General features: G+C 42.1%; 1 long non-coding RNA gene across 2 annotated transcripts; it reads left to right on the top strand.

Moving 5' to 3' along the window:
- Window positions 1-235: 235 nt before the first annotated feature.
- On the top strand, window positions 236-21,181 carry LOC146172894 (uncharacterized). 2 transcript variants are annotated; one of them, XR_014702012.1, is made up of 4 exons: window positions 236-518; window positions 868-968; window positions 7,707-7,818; window positions 20,928-21,181. It is a non-coding gene; the product is annotated as an uncharacterized LOC146172894 (long non-coding RNA). The 2 variants fall into 2 exon arrangements; XR_014702013.1 differs by lacking the exon at window positions 7,707-7,818 and having other exon boundaries at window positions 239-518.
- The last annotated feature ends 560 nt before the right edge of the window (window positions 21,182-21,741 follow it).

The following is a 21,741-nucleotide window of genomic DNA, read 5'->3' as shown; positions in this document are numbered from 1 at the left end:
GTAGTAATCAGCTATCAAGGGTAAAGACTTCCAGGCGTGTCGTCTGCTACTGTTTTCAGCTACGAAACTGTCAACTGCTCAAACCAAATTTACCTAAAGAAATGAATAACCTACGACCATCTAACTTCACGAATGAACTTTATTATTTGAAAATAATTTATGCATTCACAAATACTTGATAGTTATCAAACTCATGCTCCCTCTTCTTTCTTTTTTTTTTTTTTTTTTTTGCGTTGCGCAACTGTTGCTCTCCTTGTTCAGTTCAAGCGCTGCGTTAGCTGTGCGTTGTTTGTTCTTGCGGCCTGTCAGTTACATCGTATTTCGCTTAGCAATCCTTTATTACCGCCGGCTTGACCTCTTAAACTACCCTGTTATATCATTATGAAATGCATCGCAAGCCTCAAGCCTTCGCAGTGTTCACCATTTGCAGCGCGTCACAGGATATGACCTGCAACTTGCTTTCAATGCTCGCTCGCCAACGGCATCAACGGTCTCCGGACAATAATGGAGTCATTCAGGTAAGGTTCGCTAATATTTTCTTTTCCGCAACTGCAAGTTTAAAATACGCGCAAAAGCGTGTAGACTTCTGTTCATTAGCACATATTTTGAAGCCTCAGTTTTACCAAGCGCTATTTTCTTGTACTGGGAGCAGTGGCATTGTCGCTTGTTCGAACATGGGAGGCGCGTAGGCGCTATTTGTTTTGGCAGTGCTGTAACCGCTAATTTTCTTCCGTAGACACAGAAGTATGTGTTCTTGTGCATACATACTTTAATAACTTTCATTTTTTATCATCACAAATATGCATCGGCAGTCACGTTTACGTCCGGTTGAGTGAGGCATTACAGTTTTGTTCGTTGCACTTCCAGGTGTACACTGTTTTTGAAAATGTTCTCCTGGAAGACAGCTGCTTGCTCAGGGTGGATGCTTGCTTGGTTGCTAAAGGCGTCCCGTGAACAGCATTAAGCTCGTAAGTGTGTTCTTCCGTCACATGATTCTCAAAAGGCACTACCATGATTAATGGTGATAAATGCTTTATTTGCCTACGTATGCTGTACAAGTGGAGGAACCGCGGCCTTAGGCTAAGCACATGCCCACAAAGTGCGGTCAGCTGTTGCCATGGTCTCCTAGGCTGTTCTGTCTGAGGACGTCATTGCATATTAGGGCACTTCAGATGGGCAAGCAGCTTGAGTATGCGAATGTGTTTGCTTGCACTTTATGTTCTGAAGATTAGTGTCGTGTGTAGCAGCCAATCAAGGAAGTAATCGTGAGTTAATCCGAAGAAAATGAATTGTTCATTTTTCACTTCCTGGCATACTTTTTTTCTTCTGCAGAAAAGTCACTTATAAACAGTATGCATACTTTTTTTATAGCTGCAGCATGGACATGCTGTTATAAAGCCACTTTGAAACCTCAAAAAAGTAAAGTTGCTATTTAGGTCATGCTCATAAGAAAGAGAAGCTGCTAAGAATGGCTCACGAATTAATTGTTGAGTCATAAAGAATATTCTTTGTTGCTGTGCAAAATAATGCAAAATGTCCTACATCTAAAAAAAAAATCTGGAAACATTTCAGTGACCTGCTGCGTGCTTTCTGAAACACACACACACAAAAAAAAAGAAAATGAGGGTGGGGACCAATGTTGAGTGCACACAGAAAGTTGAGTAGCGGAGGAAGTCATCACCGAGCTCTATGACAGCAGACTTGGCATGGCAAGGAGTCATAGAGCACTGGCACAACAGTGTTGCATCGGCTTCAGCTCTTTCCACGCACTTTTGATGGCCTTCCATAACTCATCAGAATTTGCAGTGTGCAGGACCCCTTTTTGCAAATTGGCTTTTAATGCCTGAAATGTTTTCAGTGACTTTCATATCAGCGACCTTAGGAAGCCAAGCTAGTGTAATGGGCTACAAAGCTTTTCAAGGTGCACTTTCACAATGTGCGCCGTGAGGATAGGGAAAGAATGCTGCGGCAGAAAATGCCCATTCTTGTAAGCCATGATTGACAGCTCTTAACCACACGGCCAGAGTAAAGAACACATAAATGACGAACACAGGTGCTGAACTTCAATTTTATTCTGTAACCACTAATATTCTGCTTATATACCCATAAAGGCACAGACAAGTGGCGATTTTTGACACTTGTGGCAACAAAAACTAATGTGACAAATAAAAACCAAATAAAGTACCGAAAGGGCAAACCCGAACGAGGAGAGAACGAGATAGGCAAGTTATCTTTTAAGCCGCCAATACATGGAAAGTGGACTAATAAGTAAAAAAAAAAATACAAATGTGGAAGGAGAGCAGAAAATGGGTAGCAGAGGTAAAGGTAACAATTAGCACAGCAAAATGCATGAGATGAAGTGCACTAAAACTGAAGAAAAAAGCGCCATGAACAGCGACAATGAAGCCAACAATTGACATTGCCAAATGCAGAACACAAGCAGTACTAAATAGCTAAACCAAAGCAAATGAACGAAACGCGCATGATCAACAAGGTTGAAGTCAACAATTAACATAGCGAAAGGATGAAGATGAGGTGCATAAAACCAAACAAGAAAGATAAAATGTCAAGAAATGAATTCAACAAATGTAACAAAGCTAAAACCAGGCTAGATTAGAGAAGTCCATAAAGAAAGGCAATCTCTTTTTCCAAAAGTGAAATGGAGGGGGTGCTAACACAATCATCCTTGAGCCTCAAAATCTTGGCAGCTTCGACTATTTCATGTGTCAGCTTTACCAATGTATTTTTAACACTGTTTTTTTTTTTTTTTTTCAAAGATTGGGTGGCATGGCTTCTTTGAGTCAGTTCCTGCAGTGGTCGGGCAGATTCCTGGGGGATTACCTGAGAAGTCATTTAATGCTCCATTAGCCTTTCATTAATGCATCAAAAAGGGCTTGTTTGTCCATGTATACCTTATGGCAAGTGAAAGGCTTAGAGTGAGCGCCTTCTGTACACTGCTGCTAAGGGTTTTCTGTGCTTCTTGGTGCGGCATCTTTTCTTTTTCATTAACGATCCACGAAAGCTGCAATAGTTGCTCAGGGGCAGAAAAGAACGTCAACTCCTGCTTTCTTTTCACTCATCGTAAGGTTGTGGGAAATTTGGTGCATGCAACGAATCACTGCAACCTTTTTGCGTGGCCTGTGCACTTCAGCCAGTGGTTGTGTTTTTGCACTTGGTGTTTTTCAGCACTTTTTCTGCGACAGTGGAGAGGACTTGTAATGGGTACCCTTTTTGCGTGAGCCTGCATACCTTTTTCAAGAAGCTTTCTTGCAATTTGTGCTCGCATGACTTGTTCAAGGCGTTGACAAGGGCAGACTGGATGATATTTCTTTTGACCAGCTTTGGAACGAGCGGAGCTGCATGTTAGGAAGGGATTGTTTCCCCTTGGTCCAAATGCCCGGCACACATAACTGGGTGTAAAGAAGATTCTTAGTTCCAGGATGTGCATGGAATCATTGTCCGGCATTTCGTGCATAAATTTAAGGGGAGCCAGGGCACTCTTAAGGACACTAAAAATTTCAGGTACTTCATGAAAAAAAAGGCTTCCTTGTCACAGTCGAAAAAAACTAAGAAATCATCCACAAAGCAGAAAATATTTTTAACTTGTTAGTGTTTGAAATGGTTCCTGAGACTTTTGTCATGCATAGCTAAGAACAGATCACTGATAACGGGGCAATACATGATCCAATGCAGATCCTGTGACTTTGGATAAAGTGTAAACCATTCCATTCTAGAAATGTTGATTTTAGGTACACAGAAAGCATAACCAAGAAACCATCTACAGGGACACCACACTCATTCTGGAAGGATACTGCTCCAGGTTTGTCGATAGCTTCACGAACGCATTTCATGAGGTCCCCCATCTTGAGGTATAGAATAAAATAATTTTAACATCTGTAGAAAAACACGGTAGGCTTTCTTTCTATTCCAGTTCAAAGACCTAATGATTTCATCTGCATTCTTTACCAGAAAGGTATCATCGATAGAAAGCAATTTCTGGTTGCCTTGCAAATACATAGAGACGTCTTTCTGCCAGGTATCCTCCGAAACAATAACGCACAGAGGGCACGAGAGGTATATCTGGCAGAAAGACGTCACTATGTATTTGCATGGCAACCTGAAATTGCTTTTTATCGATGATCCCTTTCTGGTAAAGAATGCAGATGTAGTCATTAGGTTTTTGAACGGGAAAAGAAACAAAGCCTATCATGCCTTTTCTATAAATGCAAAAGGCTTGTTTTATTCTATACCTCAAGATGGACCTCATGAAATGCGTTCGCAAAGCTATTGACAGACATGGAACCATATCCTCCCAGAGTGAGTGTGGTGTCTCTGTAGATGGTCTCTTAGAATTGTTTTCTGTGTATCTAAAATAAACATTTGCAGAAAGGAATGATTCACACCTTATCCAAAAGCACGGGATGTGCATAATATCATGTATTACTTACTCCCTTGCTCAGTGATCTGTTCTTAGTTATGCATGACAGTAGTCTCAGGAATCACTTTGAAAGCTCACGAATTCAAAAAATTTTCTGCTTTGAGGACGACTTATTAGTTAATTTAGACCATGACGTAGAAACCTTTTTTCATGAAGTACCTGAAGTTTTGAGTGTCTTTAAGAGTATCCTGGCTCCCCTTGAATTAAAGCAAGAAATGCCAGACAATGATTCCATGTGCTTCTTGGAACTAAGCATCTTCACACCCAGTCATGTGAGCTGGGCATTTGAACCAAGGGGCAACTAGCCCTTCCTATAATATGACTCCGCTCGTTCAAAGCTGGTTAGAAGAAATATCATCCAGTCTGCCCTTGTCAATGCCCTGAACAAGTCATGCGAGCACAAATTACAAGAAAGCTTCTTGAAAAAGGTATGCAGGCTCACGCAATCAGGGTACCCGTTACAAGTCCTTTCCACTGTCTCAGAAAAAGTGCTGAAGCATATAGGCAACACGATAATGTTCCAGGGATTCCTTACATGCACCAAATTTCCCACAACTTTACGACGAGTGAAAAGAAAGCAGGAGTTGACGTTGTTTTCTGCCCTCGAGCAACTATTACAGCTTTGGTGAATCGTTAATGAAAAAGAAAAGCAAAAAAATAAATAAAAAAGAGGCCGCACTAAGAAGCACAGAAAACCCTTAGCAGCACGTGCTGAAGGCGCTCACTCTAAGCCTTTCACTTGCCGTAAGCTATACATGGACCAAACTGGCCAATGAAGGCTAATGGAGCATTAAAATGACTTATCAGGTATATCCCCCAGGAATCTGCCCGTCCACTGCAGGAACCGACTTAAAGAAGCCATGCCACCCAATCTTCGAAAAAACTGTGTTAAAAACACATCGTTATAAGCTGACACATGAAATAGTTAAAGCTGCCAAGATTTTGAGGCTCAAGGATGATTGTGTTAGCACCCCCTCCATTTCACTCTTGGAAAAAAAGATTGCCTTTCTTTATGGACTTCTCTAATCTAGCCTGGTTTTAGCTTTGTTACATTTGTTGAATTCATTTCTTGACATTTTATCTTTCTTGTTTGGTTTTATGCACCTCATCTTCATCCTTTCGCTATGTTAATTGTTGACTTCACCCTTGTTGATCATGCGCGTTTCGTTCATTTGCTTTGTTTTAGCTATTTAGTGCTCATCTTCTGCATTTAGCGGTCAATTGTTGGCTTCATCTTTCTTGTCATGCACTTTTTCTTTCAGTTTTAGTGTACTTCATCTCGTGCGTTTTGCTGTGTTGTTAGCTTACGTCTGTTACCCATTTTCTGTTACCATTGCATTTTTTTTTTTTTCTGTTATTAGTCCGTTGTTCCACGTGTTGGCGGCTTAAAAAATGATTTGCCTATTTTGTTCTCCCCTTGTTCGGGTTTGCTCTTACGGTACTTCTTTTTGTTTTTATTTGTCACAAGTGTCGAAAATCACCACTAGTCGGTGCCTTTATGGGTATATAAGCAGAGTATCGGTGGTTCCAGAATAAGGTTAAAGTTCAGAGCCTGTGTTCGTCTTTTATGTGTTTACTCTGTCCGTGTGGTTAATTAAGCACTGTCAATCATGAATCAACACCATTAGCCCGACAACTTTTTCTATCCTTGCAAGGTCCTTTTAGCAGGTGAGAGAGGAGCTGGTGGCAATGATTACAAAATAAGCTTGGGAGCTCAGCTGACCATCAATGCAGGGAAGAGGTGAGAGGCTGTCTTTGTGGTAACCTCCCCCCCCCCCCCCCCCCTTCACATGTTTAAGGATTTTTGAGTGCTTGGCCTGAGGCCATTGACATAAAGGGGATCATACCTTAAAATAGCAGTATTTAATGAAAGTTACAGCCTTGGCAGCAAAACAAACATGGTATATAAGAAAGCAAGCCACAGGTCAAAAGACAAAAGTGTAATCATTTACTTTTTAGCAACTAGGCAGCACTCTTTTTGTTTCTAGGCCCACCCAGTACAGGCCCACCCAGTAATGCCTTAAAGTTAGGGCTTTTGTGTAGCCATCCTATCTGAATCCTGCTTTGTCATGCCTTTGCCTAATAAATTTATCTGACACATTAAGGCTCAGGGCAGCCTTTATCTCACCCCCTGTTACGAACAGGCTGTCACTAACAGAGGCAACAATTTGTAAATTCTTTTTGGTTGCTTTTTGGTGAGATAGTGGGAAGCATCTTTGATTTGGTCTTCATCCCGGTAAGTATGTATGATTATGCCCTCTGAAGCCTCAGCCACTCCAGTTGCTTTTCTGTAGTGCGCTGTCCAGTGATGTCCCTCTAATTCAGAATCTTTTCGCTTGAGGTATCGCGGCAGCCTTATAGGTCCGTAGCCATGCTGAAGCTCTAAGCAATGCATGTTGATAACTGTCCATTTTACAGATTGAAAAAGCGTTCACATCAGAAAGTGAGAAATGAACGATCCATAAATGGGTGTGTTTGGCCAGTGTTTAAATTGCATTTCTTCAATTGTTTGCTGTATAGGACAGTCTTCAGAACATAAAATATGAGCAAGGCCGTTTGTCTACTCATGCTGCCTGTTCATCTGAAGTGTGCTAATGTGGAGTAACATCCTTAAAGAACAGTATGGCAGATGTGGGCATGCTATTCAGCCCATGTACAACCTCTTGACCAATCACTTTGTGGCTAAGCGCAGTTACTACAGGCCTACTATTACCTTCCATGCTATGTGTGTGTTAATTGTTGCACTCCTTATTTAATCTTAAGAGAATGATCTGTGTAGGTAATTGCATAAAATGGATCACTACCTTGTTTTGACAACTGATTTATTGCTATTGCTGCCGTGCAGCATGTGACACTGATTGAGTGTAGAGTTCTCAAGCACTTCCTTCAGCCAATGCTTGGTTTAATAATTTTGTTGTCATTGTCTTGTGTTAAGTAATGCAATAATTAGCGAACTGGTTGATCTTGTGCCCTTCCAGCAGGTGTGCTTCTGCTTGGCAGCACATGAGAATCAGTGATTCTTGTTTATAAGTCACTGTATCTGTTCTGTTCCCAAACATGTAATTGTACTCAAGGGGACTCAATCACAGTTCTTCAATGCTGTTTTTTTTTTTGTAATACACTAGTTGACTTTGCTTTATATTTGATGATATGTATTCTTTCCTTGACTGTCATTGTGTATATCAGTGGGCCTCTTAGATTATCCACTGTCCGCAGGTCGCCTGAGTACAGCCCAGCCATTTGTTTACTAGGGTTGCTTTGGCGTTAGTCTTTCTCCAGGTGGACAGTTCCGGGCTACCTGCTGGCTGCTAGACTTGCCAGGATGATCTTATGTTGGCTGCTCGCATCCAACTAGCAAACAACGGAGAGGTGATGGGGAGGTGAGGAATGTCTGCGGCTGTTTTTATTGACTAGGACCGCAGAGCTTCGGGTGAAATTATCTTTTGTTTTTAGGGTGTCTTTAATAATGTGCAGGCAGGTGCTCATTTCAGCTGATCTGCAGTGCTCATTTATTACATCTTTAACTGTCGCCGCATACATATTTTGTATGTGTGTGACATTGTCTCCCATCACATAATTTACAAGATCAGATGTTCGTTCCATATTGAGCTTAATGAGTTCGGATTTGCAAATTATATTTGATCTGTCAAGTTCTAGCATCAACTTATTTTACAGCATTGTTCAAGAACCTTCTCGAGCGTGAGAGCAGACCTCAATTCCCTGTGCACTCAGGCATGCGCATTCATGCAAGTATATCGTCAGCATGCGACACACGGTCCGAGTGTTCGGTATTTACTTTTGTAGCGCAGTGGAAAGGACATACTTTGGTAATTGCTCAGAAATATTTTAAGATGTAACGCATGCATGCACTATCACATTTCACTTGATTCATTAAGGTGGTCACGACAGCTAACAACTGAGCATAAACTAGTTATTGCATTTCACTCCTCACACGTTAAATTATAAATCCTCGAAATTTGAGCTCATTCGGTGCAGCAGATAGTTTTAAAAATAATTTTTATTATTATTGAAATTGGCTTTCTGGTCTGGCAACCATTGGCTGCTCACGTCATGAGATATCATTCCCATGTCGTCTGCTATTCGCGATGTAGTCTATGTAGGCTGCACTTTTGCATTCATGCTTGGATGGTGGTCACAGATTTTTTTTTTTTTTCAGCAAAAATATTTTATTCGCATATTCTCTTTTCTTTGAAAAGCCTTTACTATAATATGCGACTTTAGTGATCCTCGGACTTGTTTTGGGCTTCGTCTAGAGATTGCCGAGGAGGCTGAAATGGACGGGCTCATGCTGTATAATTCAGCATACAATCAGAAGAATATTATTCTTACGCTATGAGATTTAGCTTGTTTTAGCAACAAGTACTCACGCATATAAAAAGGTACTTGTCCGTTTCTTCCCGCCGTGTACCCGCGCCACGAAAGTGGGGAGGGGTTAGCATTATGTTCCTGATTGCTGGGGTATTGCCGTTGCTCTTTCGGTCCAAAAACTAAGAGTAAGCAAGCATTACCTTGAGGCGAGAGCATACCTTGCAACATTAAAGGAGCAGACAAAACTTTTAAACAAAGCAGTACCTCTTGACGACCTTCCATTGATCAGTTCCGTCGGTGTCGCGGGGCCGAAAACCTCACACTACGGTGATAGGTGCTGGTCGTGCTGGCGTCGTCACCAGTGTAATGCGAAAAATCATGCGTCGATAAGCTAAAGCTGATAAGCTGACTGACCGTGCCTTATGCTGAAGAAAACATGCCTTATTCTATATTGCTTTTGTGCAGTAGCATCTTCATCAAGCGCTTTCGTCTGAGGGTCGGCCACTGAGTCAATCAACTCCCTCCCCCCCCCCCCCCCCCCCCCCTCCGTGCAAAGAAAAAAAAAGTGTCCTTTGATATTGCAGCCTGCATTTCAGATGACGCTCCACCGTGCATAGTCTCCTGTCCGCAGTGATAAGGATGTTTTTAATATGAAAGCGCCTCTACTTTAATAAAACTTTAGCAGCACACCTCTGATTTGAATTCATTATGCAATTGGGGCTGGTACAAAAGCAGCCAATGGTGTGTGCTGTGCCTTCACTGTGGGGAACAACTGCTAGCATGACCAGCGTGGCAGTACGGCCTTGCATGTTGTTTTCCATGCATGATGGCTCACACGGGGAAGATTGGGAAAAAAATAAGGTGATAGATAGTGCATGCATTTGGCATTTCTCAAATATTTCTGAGTGCTTCCGAAAACACATCCTTTTTTCACTGTGCAGAAAAATGAAGACGTGTAAAATTAATGCACTCATGATACTGATGTACTGTCTTTGCCAGAAGTAACCAGGCTGCGTGTTCCGCTTCTCAGTCGGTCAGCAGAGAATTCATAAAACTTCTGATGCTGTAAATTGGTGCAACATAAATGAGAGCTCCTGTCTTCACTTGCCAAAAAGTTATTATCCTCAGGGGATCCATGTTAGCTTCAGAATACAAGCAAGAAGCAAAACATGCAGCCTGGTTACTTTTGGCAAAGACGGTACATGCACTTATTAATGTGCCTTCTCGAGTACGTACTGGGAGCTGCAACCCACGGCAATGCTCGAGAAGGTCCTCAAACAGCAAGTCAAGTAAAATAAGCTGAGTACGGACTTGAGAGATGAAACGTATTTTGCAAATAAATCGATTTAATGAGCATAGTATGATGCAAACATCTGCACTTGTAAATGGTGAGAAGAGATATGTTGCCCCACATACACAAAATAAGTAAGCAATGGCAATGGAAAGACACACAAGATGTCCACCACGACTGGCAGAAATAAGCACTATCCTTGAGATTGTACGAAATGTCTTGTTCACTGAAGTACCGCACATGCTCACTACTTCCATATAACCTCTGTTGTCTGCTAGCCGCCCAAGCGCAACCCACACTAAATCATCCTTGTGAGAGTGTGGCATTCAGTGGCATATCATCAGAGAAAAAATGACCCCCCCCCCCCCCATACACACAGAAAAATGTAAGAGCTGGCTCCACGCTCGGGGCTGGCTCCACGCTCGGGCGCCCCTTAGGCTAATAACTTAAGCCCAGTGACAAGGTGGCACGTATGCGGAAACTAACGATAAAAAAGAGTAAGCGTGACAAATGTCTCTTAAACGTAATTTATGTTCATTATTTTACCTGTGTTTGCTGTGTTTTTGGTCATTTATTTTTAATGTGACAGTATTGAAGGCCCCGTTTCCCCAAAATCTTGCATTGTTGTTGGCAACGTCGTGAGCAAAAAAGTCATGAGCAGGGTTCTAGCATTTGGTAATAAGCAGGTGACATTTTTGTGGGTCAGGCATTGATTTTTGGTGTTAGTTTGTGTGGCATCATGAGGCCGCATGAGATGCCGAATTGCCTGGAGCTCCTTACGATTGAAGGGTGAGATGCGCCCTTCCGAGTCGCACTTTTGTGCAATGTTGCTAAAGCAGATATATATATATCTATGTCAGGTTGTCTTTCAGATAATGTGGTAGCTTATCACTGTATGCTAATGAATGTTTGAGATAAATGGATCAGTGACGAAGCGAATAGCAGTATGCAGGTACGAAAAGGAGGGTCACCTTGTAGAAATGCAGACTGGAGACAGTCAAACTACCACATTATACCCTTAAAGGCAGACTTTAAGTATCCCTCCAGGTCTTAATTTTAATTTATTTATCCGAGGGCTGTTTTTAGCACCTGTTTTCCTTCCAGATTTGGTTTTCATTTATAATTGTGTGAATTTAAGGTAGTCTCATTTCTCGCAAGGGTGGAAGAACGGGCTAGTTGCTGGTTCATATTGGGAAAGGAAAAAATGATTGCACACTCGACAAAGTGCTGTGTTGTCATTTTTTGTTCATGTCTCAAAAATGCGCTGTTATTTTTTCTCAAGCTCTCTGTTCTTACTGAGCTTTTTCATTTCACCTCAGATGCATGACCTACAGTAATGAAGAAGGACATGCCTCTTTGTTTATGCCTTATCACTTAATGTTGTGGTATTATATTTTTTTTTCTTATGTCTATAGCCCTGTGTTTTAGATAAAAAGAATGACCGAGGTTGCCCTGCTTTGTTATATTGAACAACAATGCACCATAAAGTCATCCCGCTGTCAAAACATGCATGAACATCAGAGCATATCCTACCTTCCGTTATCACTCTCAAAGAAAGTGTCTAGTATGCAGAAACAATAAGGCGGTAGGCATTGCTAGTGAAGTTAACTGCCGCCTGACCACATGCCCACTGGCTACGAGGTCAGCCACTCAGTGTGTATGTGTGTAAGGGCTGATGTGTTAGCAGAATTAGGGTAGCAGCAGCTTCTCTACACTGCCAGGAAATGAACCACTGACAGGGTTTTAATTAGTTTGAATACTTGTCACGCAGTATGCTGTGTTGGTCCAACTGGTCACATTGCAATGCGTCACCTTCTTAGTTGGATCTCTGCCTTCTCCACTACTGCAGAGTGTAGGTAGAGCAGTGTGTTATTAGTCTGTGCAGACGTAATTGAGTGGAAAGGTTGCTTTGTGGTCCAAGCAACAGCGATCCGATATCACCTTTCTTAAAGGTTGTTGGGCTGGTGGAGTGCATTACACAAATATTACATGTATAATGTATGTTCTGCATGCACATGTGCTTGGTAGCATTGCCGCAGTATCTTTGACTATTCAGGATCGATGACAAGAATGCCAGCCTACCTACCACCAGCTGTTGTGAACACCTCGATTACTATATTATTGCGTTGCTACAAAGGCTTATCCACAACCAATGACTCGGTCAGAAGAACATAAGCACTCCAGAGAGCTTAGACGTTAGCTTGACAGGGTCAGGGTGCTTACTGAATTTGGTATGGCAAGCATCATGCAAAAAAGGAAGTGGTGGCAGTCCTAAAACTTTCACACTCTGCTAGATATAACTTTTTTTTTCATTATTTTGGCAGTGTGTGGATCTTGCATGAAAGTAGCAATTATCAGTCAATTTTGCAAATATATTCGGTGGAATCAGCTGTGCAATACAGTATGATGCTATATCTGGCTAGTTGCACATACATTTAGGTTTTTTTTTTATTCCGAAAGCTCGCCATAAGGCATATTATAAAAACCCATCTAAATTGTTTTCCATAGGTAACCGAAGAAGGCTCTTGCTCTTATCGTTGTCGGTGAGCCATTTGGAGAAGTCCTCTTGCCTTGTTGCAGTTAGTCCTATTTCCTGCTGAATCTGTCCTTGATGGTCCCTGCACAAGTGCACAGCAGGTGGCGAACATCCACTTCTGCAGCTGGTGTGGAACACTTCGGGCATGTGGCGGGTCCGATGTCTTCTTGATGTCTTCTTGAGATTCCCATCGGCATGTTACCGATGGGGTAAGGGCCGCCCCAGCTCTTATTCTTGTTTCTTGCTATTGTTGTCTGCAGTACTAAAACCTGGCTCCTCATCTCCCTGGTATATGAAGTAATCAATTACAGGCTCTGCATCTCAAATACCCATATATTTGAACCTTTGAACAACAACAGCATCTGGGGACATCACATGCAAAGATTTGAAAATACGCAAACAGACAGGCTAAAGTGACACTCCAAGCTAACCTCATGGTGTCATTACGTGGTTGACTGCTGCCATGCGCAAAGTACAGATGTGTCCGAATTGTTCTTTATATGCCACAGAGCTAGACAATAATGATGGCAACAGGCAGGGGCAGTACCTCGGGGTGTATGCAGGGCCACTGTACTATGCAGATTCCATTTCCTTCCAAATAACAGGTTCCAAATTTACAAGGAGTGGCTCATACATAAATGTAGCCCTTAGTCGAGTGTAAAAGGCACTCTATATTTCCTTGGTATGGATGATCAGGTTGTTTAGGCTTTTTGAGAAAATGTATTGCATAAAAGGGTTGCCCTTTCTCAGTATTATTTACACTTGGCAAAGTGCTAGACTGCATTATGCAAAGATAGTCTGCAGTCTACCTCTCCCTTCTTGCCACCCTGCTGAAAGATATCTGTTGTCTGTCTGTAGCAATGCATCCGTCTGTTGTTTCAGGCTACTAGGGAAAGTGACACTATGCACAGGCAACCGTAATAAGCATACTTATTGCGTCCCTACTAGCAACGTAAAGCAATTTGCCTTTACAGTGGTCTTGTTTATGCTCTTTCAGCTAATTGCTTGCCTTTTCATGATGCTATTTCCTTACACCTTCAGTTAAGATCACTGCAAAATTGCCATATATGTGCTCTGGGGGTGAAACCGCAGCCATCTGCTGGGAAATAAATCACATGACTGCATTAATTTTGTAAGAACTGAATCTGCAGTTTTTACCACACATTAACGGTGCATTAGAAAGACACCAGTATCAGTTCTGAATGAAAAATGTAACCCTTACTAAATTTTATGGACATTCTTTAAACTGACCACTGAAAGTCAGCAACAGAGCTATCTATAGATACATACACCTTCACATTGTCTTTTTGTTTACTGTTAAATACAAATAAAGTCAGATATCCAAGCATTCAGGCGCCTGATGCAGTCATTGGTTGTGGGTGTGCCGCTTTAAGAATGCAATAATAAAGCAGTTGAGGTGTTCACGACAGCTGGTGGTTAGGTGGGTCGGTGTTTTTGTCGTCAACCCTCAACAGTTAAAGGCTAACCAAGCACATGTACATGCAGAACATCAATTGTACGCATAGTTTTTGTTTAAAGCATTCTAGCTGCACATCGAGCTTTAAATAAACTGATACCCAGTCGCCGTTGCTCTACTTTTGAAGCAACCTTTCTGCACAAGTAGATCTGCACATACCAACAAGCTTGGTAGGAAGTGGCTCTTTAGCATAACACCATCGGCTGCTGTCTAGTTTCAATTGATGAGTGTGCACTGCTCTACCTACAAAGGAGAGGTGCAGATTATTTGCTCTGTGTGCTATCTGCACGCTCCAGTAATTGAGAAGGTGCAGATCCAGTTGGGCAGGTGACACATTGTCATGTGACCAGTTCGGCTAACAAAGCATACTTCGTGGCTCGTATTCAAACTTCTCAAAGCCCTGTTAGTGGTTGATCACTGCCAGTGTAGAATAGCATTAGTGAAGCTGCTGCTACCCTGACCCTGCTCACACTTCAGAAGTTTTGCCTAGCCGGCACACTGACGGACCAACTGATCGACCTTGTAGCCTGTAAGCATGTGCTCGGGCAGTGGTTAACTTTACTAGTGCTTCTGATTTATAGTTTCTTGCACTGTTTTTTACATGCTCGACACTTTCTTTGAGGATGATAATGGGAGTTAGGATGTACTCTGATCTTCATGCATGTTTTGACAGTAGGGTGACTTTATGGTGCATTGTTGTTCGTTATAACAAAGCAGGGTGACCTCAGTAGTTCTTTTTGTCTCAAACTCAAGGCTATAAACACATATTTTGACAGTAGCTCCACCCTCGTTCACAATAAGCATTTGTTATAGCTGAGGCCAATATAGGTGGGCTCTACTTCAGAGCTAGAAAAAAGTAGTGAAACCAGTACCAACAAGTTCCATAAGTACTCACTGGTACCAAGCTGTCGAGGATTTTCTCTTTAGTCTGACATATCGAATACACACACATGTGGCAGCTGTTAAATTAGGTTAAAAAAAAATAAAAACAACAGTAGGCGATAATGCGTAAACAAATTCATCTTCTTCATTGCTGTAGGTAATGCATCTGGGGTGGAATGAAAAAACTCAGTAAGAATAGAGAGCTTGGGAAAAAAATAAACCGCACTCCTAAGACATTGAAAAAGAAAGAGATGACACACAGCGCTTTGTCCTTGTCTCAAGAGAGTGCTGTTTTTTTTTCCCAGAGATGAACTACCAGCTAGCTCATTTTTCCACCCTTGCAGGAACTGAGACCACCTTAAATCGACGCGGTGCTACAAATGGAAACCAAGTCCGGAAGGAAAGCAGGTGTTAAAAATCTGAAAAATAAATTAAACCTAACTTTAAAACCTGCAGGGATACCTAAAGTCTGCCTTTAAGGGTATGCTGCTAGTTGCTTCGTCACTGATCCATTTATTTCAAACATTTATTAGCATACAGTGATAAGCTACCACATTATCTGAAAGACAACCTGACATATATATACTTGCTTTAACAATTGTATAAAAGTGCGACTCGGAGGGGCTTGATTGCCATCTCACTCTTCAATCACAAGGAGCTCCTAGCAATTCGGCATCTCATGCGGCCTCATGATGCCACACAAACTAACACCAAAACTCAATGCCTGACCCACAAAAATGTCACCTGCTTATTACCAAATGCTAGAACCCTGCTTATGACTATTTGCTCACGACATTGTCAACAATAATGCAAGATTTTGGGGAGAATGGGGCCTTCAATACTGTCACATTAAAAATAAATAACCAAAAGCACAGCAAAAACAGGTAAAATAATGAATATAAATTACGTTTGAGACATTTGTCACACTTACTCTTCTTTTTTTAGTTTCTGCATACGTGCTGCCTTTTGACTGCACTTAAGTTATCTCATTAGCCTACGGGGCACCCGAGCATGGAGCCAGCTCTTGCATTTTTCTGTGTGTAGGGGGGAGGGGGGCTACTTTTGGTTGCTCCAGAATGCGTTAATTTTTTCTCGACGATATGCTGCTGGATGCCAGACTTTCACAAGGACGATTTAGTGCGGGCTGTGCTTGGGTAGCTAGCAGACAACAGAGGTGATATGGAAGTGGTGAGCATGTGCGGTACTTCATTGAACACGACATGTACAATCTCAAGGATAGTGCTTATTTCTGCCACTCGTGATGGACATCATGTGTGTCTTTCCATTGCCATTGTTTACTTATTTTGTGTATGTGGGGCAACATATCTCTTCTCACCATTTAAAAGTGCAGATGTTTGCGTCATACTATGCGCATTAAGCCGATTGATTTGTAAAATGCGTTTCATCTCAAGTCCATACTCGGTTTATTCTACATAGCTTGCTATTTGAGGGCTTTCTCGGGCATTAGCGCGGATTGCAGCTCCCCGTGCTTAGTCAGGAAGGCACATTAATTCGTACATGTACATCAGTATCATGAGTGCACTCATTTTTCACATCTTCATTTCATTTTTCTGCAAAGTGGAAAAAGGACGTGTTTTGGAAAACACTCAAATATTTGAGAAATGACCAATGCATGCACTATCTATCACTTTATTCGTTCCCAATCTTCCCCGTCATGCATCATGCATGGACACCAACATGCAAGGACTGTCACGTTGGTCATGCTAGCGGTTTCTCCACATTGACGGCACAGCACACACCATTGGCTGCTTTTGTACCAGCCCCAATTGCATAAAGAATTCAAACCTGCGGTGTGAAGCTTAACTTTTATTTATGGTAGAGGCGCTTGCATATTAAAAACATTCTTATCGACATTATGCATGGATGACGGCATGCAACAGACACACTGTCGTGTCAGCTCTACCACATAGTGTCCTCTTTTCCCCTGATAGATTCCTAAGACTGCACTGCATTCCCATCCAGCAATGGAGCCAAAGTTCGAGCATCACCGATGCTGGCATCGACAAATCCCATTGATGCTCTCTCTCTCATGCTCCCTGTTTCTGCACTCCTTTTATGTTGAGCATTGAGAAACTAAAAACAGCTTTAAACCTGTGCCCTTTTAGCCATTTAAAGCTGTGTCTAGCTGGGTCAAAGCTATTGCATGACCTTTCAATTTTTTTTTAACATATGTTTTTGGACTCCTAAAATCGTGACTCCCATTTGAGAAACATTGCTTTTTGGTGGCTGAAGTGAAACATGATAGTGCATGCATGTGGTACATCTCAAATATATCTGAGCTATTACCAGAGCATGTCCTCATTTCCACTGCATTGAAAAATAAAATACCATACACCCAGATTGTGCTTCACACACTGACGATATGCTTGCATGAATGCGCATGCCTGAGCATGTACTGAGGGCTATGATCTGATGTCACACTCGAGAAGGTCATTAAATGATGCCATAAAATAAGCTGAGGCTATGCACTTGACAAATGAAAGATATATAGAGAATCCGAGCTCAGTGAGTTCATTATGAAATAGAAATCTGCAATTGTCAGTTGCCTGGTGGCAAAGAGTGCCGCATGCATATTATACGTATATAAGCAGCGACAGCTGACAAAGAAAAAGATACCATAGGTGGGCACCATGGATCAGCTAAGAGCACCTATGATTCCCTCGGATAAAAGAAATGTCGCATGATACTCCTGTCCTTCTAGTCAGTTTAAAAATAGTGCATAAATTTCTCACTTCTATATCACCTCTCCATTGTCTGCTAGTTGGAGGGCTGCAGCGAGCATAAAATAATCCTGCCATGTCTGGCTGCCAGTAGGTACAAACAAGACAAATATGAATAAAAATTGAAAACGTTGCTTATGCTTTCTCTAGTTTCGCTGGCTGCTAGCTTCCCTATGTAATTTGTCATTTGATAGATTTCATTACTACAAAAGCAGCGTCACTTCAAAATTTACATTGTCATGGTCTTGCCTGAGTGGCAGTATTAACTTAAAATTGTATAGACATCATAATAATGCCACAGCATTCATGGCTTTATTCTGGATATAGTCTGATATAGGCATTTTGAGCAAAAATCATGGGCATATCTATAGCAGGTGGTGGTTGGCTGGTGACATGGCTGGACACTGCTCAGTGGTTGTGCATGTCACGAGTCTACATGACACGGCTAAAGGCCCATTCACACTTGCGACTAGCAGCGGTCGCGCAACCGTTTTGCTCGAAAAGCGACAGTCGCAAATGGTCGCATCGGTCGAAAAGCGACTGCCGCGGGCCGATCGGGCACTGCTCGAATTTTCAGTCGCGCGACTACTAGTCTCAAACCATTTCACCAATCAGCGAGGTCCCGGAGTACTTGATCGAGCACCTTCTCAATGCAATTAAAGAATACCCCTACCTTTTCAACAAACGGCACCCGGAATTCAAAGGCAGGGAGATAGGATATGGCTTGGAAGGAGATTGGAAAGATATTTGGACTATCTGGTAAATACCATGAACATTTGAGAAATGGGTTTTTCACGCAGGTGCAACATTTTATATTGACACCACGGTGATTGACATTGTCTATTCGTCGTCGGCGTTTTCCTGGAAACACGAGAGCGGGGCATGCGTACCGGCTCACCTGAAAAAGCTGAAGTGTCTGGCAGGCGGCAGCTACCGACGTTTACTCTCATTGCCCAGCAGCTCTCCTACTCCCAACTCGTTCGGAACGAGAACAGAACGAGAAGGCGACTGTCGCAAGTGTGAACATCGGTAGTGGCGAGCTCCTCTCCTCTGGTCGCGCGACTGGTAGTCGCAAGTGTGAATAGACCTTAAGTTGGCAGATAGGAATTCTGGCTTTAACCAAGCCATTAAATGTGCCCGAGTGACCTAGGGGTAGCATGTCTTTGTCTGGATCCAAGGTTCTTTGGATCCAGTCAACCAGGCATCCCCAGGTGACTCAGGCAGGTTCAGATCTCTTGGTTAAAGCAGGTCTCTATATCTTTATGTGGTCTAACATAATGTGATGGCTTACAACTGCGTTAATGAGTATGCACAACATAATAGAATAAATTGTGGGGTTACTCAATTACCCTGTAGTGAAGTGTCTGTACATGAATGAGAATCCACACGGAAGCCCCAATGTGCTCCATCATACACTTAAGGTAGAGTTTAAAGGACCCCCGATTTTTTTGCGTGTTGTCTTTGTAACAGTGTGCATGACTATACATGGATTACCACATAGTATTTGTTTATGGCTGCTAAATTACACAATCTCTCCCATCATCTGTTTCAATTTCAATGCCATAGCAATGGCTGTGTCAGAAATCAGTATAGGTCATGGAAGGCATGAAAAACAAGAAACTGCAATATCTGCTTCATGATTTTATTCACTATATCGCTGAAGCTAGCCTGGTTCAGGAGCAGTCATCACACCGAACGTGCCTTTATGACCTTGATATTTGACACAGAAGCCTTCTTCTCCTGGATTCTAAATATAACTAAACTCAAGGATTTATTCAAGTTATTAACACGAAAGCGTTACTTCGCTATGTTCACAGATTTCTGTCCGTAGACCGCACCCACAAAATCGTGTCCGCAGCAGTTGCGAGTAATTAAGAAACGTGAGAGGTTAATGAGTGGTGTCAATCGATAGAGGCTGACATAATGTTGCTGCCGAAAAATAGGCCAGTAAGCTAGTTAGGTAATTAATTACAGGCAAAAAATGTAAAAGTTCTCTGCAGCAGTTGTGAGTAATTGAGAAGTGGTAGAGGTTAATGAGTCCAATTGATAGAGGGTGACGTAGTGTTGTGTCCGAAATAATTAGACCAATAAGGTAATTAGGTAATTAATTAGAGGCAAAACATGCAAAATCGTGTCCGTAGCAGTTGTGAGTGATTGAGAAATTGTAGAGGATAATGAGTGGTGTTAATCGATAGAGGGTGATGTAATGTGTGCAAAGAATTAGGCCATTAAGGTAATTAGGTAATTAATTAGAGGCAAAAAATGAAACAGTAAAGGCAAAAATGGTCTCATTAGCTAATGGCTTGGTGCCACATTTGAATGTATCAAATACTAAAATAATTAAACCAGTGAATTAAGGTGACAAGTATGTGACATTACACAACCTGAAGTCGAGCTAAAAAAGGGCATATGAAGGGATTAGCATGCAATTTCAAAGTACCAAAGACTAAAGTAGTTAAGGCAGTCAATTAGAGTGGCGTCAAAGGTGTGACGTCACGCAACTGGAAATAGAGCTGAAAAAGGGCATAGGAAGGGATTGTGCAATTTGAAAGTACCAAAGACTAAAATGAATAAACAAGAAATGGATAATGTGAGCTAGAGGCTGTGACGTCACACTACCAACCGGAAGTCTAGCTGAAGAAGGGCATAGGAAGGGATTGGTGCACAATTTGAAAGTACCAAAGAAAATGGGTAAACAATAAGTGAGTTAAGCAAACAGAAGCAACCAACAGCAGGTTCCGTGCTTTTGCATTACTCCAATTCAGATTCTGCAGCGCTGTTTTTAGTTATAGATGGATGCCACTCTGCAGATGCGGCCTCAGTAAACTCCAGAGGGAGTGGAGGTTCGCCAGTACAGCTGCATGTGTTCTACATCCAAAGCCAATTCTCGAGCAACAAACGGTCCAGTGCCGGCCAGGCTTGTGTTTAGCCTCTGAGGGACTAGCATAGTGGTATTCCCACTTGAGGTATAGCAAATTGGCAGTCAGAATAAACGAGGTATGTGGATTTCTCGATCACTAGCTTTGTTTAATGATTTGGAATGAAAAGTCTACACTTGGTCGTGATGTGCCACTGCTAGGGCATACCTAGGTGGCGACCCCAGGCCTTCACACCAAGTTTTGTTTTGTTGCATTAGCTGTAGGTTAAAATGAAAACTTGAGATTAGGAGTATGTTTAGTTGCTTATAATGGTTTGCTTTAACCTCCCTTGCATTGTTTTTATTCTATATGCAGGCACCTGGAAAATGCAAGGATATCTTGAGCGGCTTCACTCGGCTTGGCAAGTTGCGATGTGGTCGAGCGGCAGGATCACTTGGTTAAAACTTTGCTCACAGGATCACTTGGCTTGTAGCAGTGTTCTGGGCATCTAATGCCAAGTAGACTGTGGTGTCGAAAACACTGATGGGCCTAGACCTCACAGAGCACATCCCAAATGTATTGCTGGCATGCACAGCAATTGTGAGAAAATAAAAGCTGTCATCAGCGTGCTTTTGCATCGCTATTTATTGAAGCACCGATTTCACATCACAGACTGTTGTGTGTATGGTGCAAGAAGTGTGAAAAAAGTTTGTACATTCACCATTGAACAGTGTGTAGTGGAAATACTGTGCACCGTTTTGCAGAGGAAGGTATGGCCAAAGTGAGTCCTACAAAACATATGGCTGGAACTGGTTTAAAAAATGGTAGGATATGTAAAACAGGCCATGAAATTCCATCAGAAGGAGTAAAAACTCCTTGAAGGAGTACAGGCACTCCTATCAGTGGAGTCCTTGAACTCCTCCTGGAAGAGTTGCAGGACGCTACTACAGTGTGTAGTTTTACTCCTTTCGGAGGAGTACCTTTACTCTATTCACAGGAGTAGCGCAGTACTCCATCAGTGGAGTCCGATTACTCTATGGCTAGAGAGAGTTCTTTTACTCTGGAAAAAGGAGTCGTATATGGGACAAGCGAAAACTCCTCCAAATGGAGTTCTAGTACTCCTTCTGTTCTTAGAGTGTAGTTACTAAAGCAAAGTACAGCAAAACTACAGAAAACTATATAACTGGAG

Source organism: Amblyomma maculatum, chromosome 11 (assembly GCF_055883805.1).
Source record: "Amblyomma maculatum isolate TAMU_Amacu chromosome 11, ASM5588380v1, whole genome shotgun sequence".
Lineage (NCBI taxonomy): Eukaryota > Metazoa > Arthropoda > Arachnida > Ixodida > Ixodidae > Amblyomma > Amblyomma maculatum.
This window is presented reverse-complemented; position numbering and strand designations above follow the sequence as displayed.